The sequence below is a fragment of the Meles meles genome, chromosome X (assembly GCF_922984935.1).
Source record: "Meles meles chromosome X, mMelMel3.1 paternal haplotype, whole genome shotgun sequence".
Taxonomy (NCBI): domain Eukaryota; kingdom Metazoa; phylum Chordata; class Mammalia; order Carnivora; family Mustelidae; genus Meles; species Meles meles.
Window position 1 is genome coordinate 105520037 of NC_060087.1, and position 6000 is coordinate 105526036.

General features: G+C 37.7%; 1 protein-coding gene across 6 annotated transcripts in view; it reads left to right on the top strand.

Annotated features, from left to right (window-relative positions):
• The window catches only part of STAG2 (stromal antigen 2), a 146810-nt gene that overhangs the window by 69605 nt on the left and 71205 nt on the right, over positions 1–6000 (top strand). The window lies entirely within an intron of this gene.

The following is a 6000-nucleotide window of genomic DNA, read 5'->3' on the forward strand; positions in this document are numbered from 1 at the left end:
TTAAATGATTTATGGAGAACTAGCCATTTAAGCATTCTCTTATGAGAGAGTAACAAATGCAAATCTTGTTTATAAATATGGACTTATCTGAATATGTATGGCTTTGTAAATAAATTTTTTAAGTATCAGTTGGGAATGATGAGCCACATTTTTACATGTAAAATAAAAATTGTTGTTTTGAGCTATCACCAGTTGTACAGAGGAATGTGACTTTAAAAATTTGAATTTGGGGATGCCTGGGTGGCTCAGTTGTTAAGCAACTGCCTTCAGCTCAGGTCATGATCCCAGGGCCCTCATGCTTGTGTTCCCTCTCAGCTGTCTCTGTCAAATAAATAAAATCTTTAAAAATAAATAAAAAAATTTGAATTTGCCTTCATTTAATCATACATGGTTTGCATTTTATATAATTGTGATGAGGGTATAGATTTTATTTCTTTAATGTTTTATTATACATATATACATTGCATATTTTAAAAAATAATGTCTTATTATATTATAGTGATATGGTTTATTTAGTCATTCCCTAATTTAGAAAGTTATCCCCTTCTCTCTGATTCCCATTTTGGGTAAACTTTATCAAAGGAATAAATTGTCTCAGTTATGTTATCTATACCATTTCATGACTTTCCTTTTTATATTATACTTTTCCTCTATAATATTTTAAGCTGTTAAATGTATTAATCTTTTTTTGGTATCTTTCATTTTTGTTAACATTAGAAATCTCAACTTATATCCACAGCTAATTAGGCTGTTCTATTTTTGTCTAGTCTATAGGGTTTTTAACTTCAGTTCATCAAAAATTTTTAATAGAAAATGTGAGGATTTAGCTTTATATTTAGTTGTTTTGTTAGTGGTATCTCAGTGTTTAAAGAATGAACTTTTTCCTTATTTTTATGGTTATGGTTTGGCATATATTAAGATTGTACCTCTGTGTTACTTGTTTTTTCTGTTTCACCCTCAAAAGTGAAATGTCCACAGTATCTCTCCACTGATTTCCCTGAATGGACACTTAACCTCCAGTTTGTTTTGTGTACTCCCACTTGTGTTATCTTGGTAATACAAAATTTGATCAAGGAAGTCTCCTGTTTACAAGCTTCTAACAGTTCTTCCTTATCTAAAAGTTCCAGCACAGATTTTTTTTTTAATGATGTGCTTCCTATTCCCCATCCACTGTATGTAGTACGTACTCTGCCTCCACCCTTCTCTCCACCCCCCCCCACCCAACCTTTCTTTTTGTTTTTCCCTTTGCTTGGAATAGTCTTCTGTCCTTCTTTCCATATCACATAAGATTAACTTAAATCACATGTCACTCTTTGAGAAGCATTCTTGGGCTCTGTCTCTTTCTCCCCTTGAATATATTTTTTACTCTTCTCTTTCCATTATAGCACTTAATATATTGTATTATAGGTGTGCATATGTCTGAATTTGCTTCTAGATCATTAATTTCTTGATCAAGGACTGTATATTACTCATTTTTTTAAATTCCAGGATATACCTATTTCAGTAATTAGAGGTGAGGATAAGTATCAGACTGGCTGTTGGTTTTTAAATAGTTATTATATATTAAGAAAGGAGGGATCTGGGACACTTGGGTGGCTCAGTAGGTTAAGTGTCTGCCTTCGGCTCCTGCTATTGAGTCCCACTTGGAGCTCCCTGCTCAGCGGGTAGTCTGCTTCTCCCTATCCCTGCCTCTCCTTCTGCATGCTTCCCTTCCTGCTTGCACGCATGTGCTTTCTCTCTCTCTCTCTCTCTGACAAATAAATAAATCTTTTAAAAAAAATCGGTCTTTAAAGGGGTGCCTGGGTAGCTTAGTGAGTTAAGCCTCTGCCTTTGGCTCAGGTCCTGATCTCAGGGTCCTGGGCTTGAGCCCTGTGTTGGGCTCTCTGATCAGCAGAGAGCCTGCTTCCCCCTCTCTCTCTGCCTGCCTCTCTGCCTACTTGTGATCTCTCTCTCTGTCAAATAAATAAAATCTTCAAAAAAAAAAAAATCAGTCTTGGGGCGCCTGGGTGGCTCAGTGGGTTAAGCCACTGCCTTTGGCTCAGGTCATGATCTCGGGGTCCTGGGATCGAGTCCCGCATCGGGCTCTCTGCTCAGCAGGGAGCCTGCTTCCCTCTCTCTCTCTGTGCCTGTCTATCTACTAGTGATCTCTCTGTGTTAAATAAATAAATAAAATCTTTAAAAAAAATCAGTCTTTTAAAAAAAAAGGGATCATGCATGCATATGCCCCTAGTTCTATTAGATTATATATATTGAATTTTATTGGATAAATTCTTAGCCTACTGCTTGATGATTAAAATTTTAAAATATTTTAATGTGTTATATTGCATTATTTTTATTACAGCAGCCTTGTATTCCCAGTACAAATTCTATTTGATCTTTTTTTTTTTTTTAAAGATTTTTTATTTATTTATTTGACGGAGAGAGAGATCACAAGCAGGCAGAGAGGCAGGCAGAGAGAGAGGAGGAAGCAGGCTCCCAGCCAAGCAGAGAGCCCGATGCGGGGCTCGATCCCAGGACCCCGAGATCATGACCTGAGCCACCCAGGCACCCCTCTATTTGATCTTTTTGAATAAGTTTTTAATATGATGTGATCTTTTTGGGTAAGATTTCATTGAGTAATTTTATATCTTTATTGTTGAAATAGCCCTTCTTCCAGTCATCTATATCTGTACAACAAATCACTCCAAAGTTAGTGATGTAAAGGAACAGCCATTTTATTAGGCTTAATGATTCTCTTGGTCTAGAATTCAGGCAGCACTAAATAGGGATGAAATTGTCTGTGCTCCCATCTGTGATGGTTTGTGCCTTAACCTGAGATACTTTTAATGCTCAGAGGATACATAAACAGTTAAGGACTATACTTCCCTGGAGGCTTCTTTATTCATTTTTGGTGCCTAATCTGGAGTGACTTGAAGGCTGGGCACTGCTAGAACTATTACTTGGTATACCTACAAATGGTTTTTACATGTGGCTTGGGTTTCCTACAGTATGGCTTCTGGGTTTGGAGAGTATCTTGAGCAGAGATCTAATTCTCTGTGCTCCAAGAACCAAGTACAGAAGTGGAATGGTGGTCAGTGACTTAATCTTGGAAGCATCATTTTTATTCCCTTCAGTCCTAGAAAAGGGAATGTAGCAGTGTCAAACTTTTTGGGCCATGTTTTAGAACTCTTGACAGTCCCATAATATATTCTTTTGATATTTATTACCTGTATGATATTTGGGAATAATCTTAAGTTTACATACATAAGCTATTATCAAATATAGAAAAGGACTGAAATCTAGAAATTAGATAAAATTTTAGAAGATCTTGGGGCACCTGGGTGGCTCAGTGGATTAAGCCGCTGCCTTCGGCTCAGGTCATGATCTCAGGGTCCTGGGATCGAGCCCTACATCGGGCTCCCTGCTCCCTCCTCTCTCTCTGCCTGCCTCTCTGCCTACTTGTGATCTCTCTCTCTGTTAAATAAATAAATAAAATCTTAGGGGCGCCTGGGTGGCTCGGTGGGTTGAAGCCTCTGCCTTCGGCTCAGGTCATGATCCCAGGGTCCTGGGATCGAGCCCCGCATCGGGCTCTCTGCTCCGCAGGGAGCCTGCTTCCTCCTCTCTCTCTCTCTCTGCCTGCTTCTCTGCCTACTTGTGATCTCTGTCTGTCACATAAATAAATAAAATACTAAAAAAAAATTTTAGAAGATCTCCATTCAATCTCTTTGAGCCAGGTAATTCTTAGATAATATTTCCTTTTTATTTTCTTTAATTTGTAATGACACCACCATTTCTGTACATCAGATTGCACACATAATTCATTTAGTTTATACCCACGTTTCGTATTTATTTGTATATAACTTAATATTTTTCCCTCCTGATTTTTTTTAAAAGATGTATTTATTTTATTAGAGTGAGAAAGAGTGCATGTGTGTGTAAGAACGGGGGGAGAGGCAGAGGAAAAGAATATCAAGTAGACGTCCTGCTGAGTGTGGAGCGAAATTTGGCTCCATCTCAGGACCGGGAGATCATGACCTGAACTGAAATCAAGAGTGGGATGCTCAATGAACTGAGCTACCCAGGTTCCCCTGTCATCCTAATTTTTAAAACTTGGTTTATTTAAAAATAGTTTTCATCTGCTGTTTGGTTTCCTCTTCTATTCCCCAAAGAATAACGTGCTGCTTTTTATTTTTTTAGCTCTGTCCTATTTAAAAAAAAAAATACTATGTTGAAACATACTACACATACCACAAAATTCACCCTTTTAAATGTAAATTCAGTTGTTTAGTATATTCATAGAGTTGTGTAGCCAACACCACAGTCTAATTTTAAAATATTTTTCAGTACCCCAGAAGGAAACTTTGTGCCTGTTAGCCAGTTACTTTCTCTTTGCCTGTCCCAGGTCTAGGCTACCACTAATGTAGTTTTTATAAATTTGCCTATTTATTTCATTTCATATATATGATTCATTCAATATGTGGTCCTTTATCAGTGGCTTCTTTGACTTAGCATAATGTTTTCAAGGTTCATCCATATTGTGGTATGTATTATAATCTCATTCTTTTTTATTGCCAAATAATACTCATTTTGTTTATCCGTTCATCTTTTGATGCATATTTGCTTTGATTCTACTTTTTGGCTATTGTGAGTAATGCTATTACAGGTATTCTTGTACAAGTCTCTTTTTTAGCATATGTCTTCATTTCTCCTGGGTATTATATATCTAGGCTGTTGTAGGATCATATGGTAACTGTTTAACCTTTTTTGTTTTATTTTTTTTTAAAGATTTTATTTATTTGACAGAGAGAGAGAGACAGCGAAAGAGGGGATACAATCCGGGGGAGTGGGAGAGGGAGAAGCAGGCTTCCCGCTGAGCAGGGAGCCCAATGTGGGGCTTGATCCGGGGCTTGATCCAAGGATCCTGGGATCATGACCTGAGCAGGAGGCAGATACTTAACGACTGAGCCACCCAAGGGCCCCAAACCTTTTTTATTTTTTTAAAGATTTTATTTATTTTCTTGAGAGAGAGGGAGAGAGCACAGGCAGGGGGAGCAGCAGAGAGAGAGGGAGAAGCAGGCTCCCCAATAAGCAGGGAGCCCAGTGTGGGGCTCAATCCCAGGATCATAACCTGAGCTGAAGGTAGATGTTTAATGGACTGAGCTACTCAGGTTTCCCAAGTGGTATCTTAACTATTTTACTTTTGATTTCCATTTCCTTGGTGGCCAGTTTTGAGCATCTTTTAATGAACTAATGGCTATTTGTATGTCTTCTATATAGAACTATATTCAGAATCTTTGTCTATATTTTAAGTTAGATAACTTGGCTTTTAAAAATTATTGAATTGCTCTTAAAAAAATTATTGAATTGCTCTTAAAAAAATTATTGAATTGCTCTTAAGTCCCTTTCTTTAAACTTCATGAGCCTGAGTGGCTCAGTGGGTTAAGCCTCTGCCTTCGGGTCAGGTCATGATCTCAGGGTCCTGGGATGGAGCCTCACATTGGGCTCTCTGCTCAGCAGGGAGCCTGCTTCCTCCTCTCTCTCTGCCTGCCTCTCTGCCTACTTGTGATCTCTGTCCAATAAATAAATAAAAATCTTTAAAAAAATTATTGAATTGCAAGAGTTCTTTATGTAAGCAAACCTCAGGGGTCCTGTGAGTTGGATTTTAGACCACTTTCTTAAGGCAGATACCACAATAAAGCAAGTCAGATTAATTTTTTTGGTATCCCAGTTCCTATAAAAGTTATGTTTACACTATACTGTAGTCTGTTAAGTGTGCAACAGCATTATGTCTGAACTCTATATACCTTAAATAAAAAATACTTCATTGCTAAAAAATACTAATTATCTGAGCTTACAGTGAGTTGTAATCTTTTTTCTGGCAGAGGATCTTGCCTCAGTGTTGATGGCTGCTGACTGATTGAGGTGGTATTCACTGAAGGTTTGGGTGGCAATGGCAATTTCTTAGAATAAGACAACAATTAAGAGTGATAGATACCTTTTCACATTTGGTTTCTTTGTAGT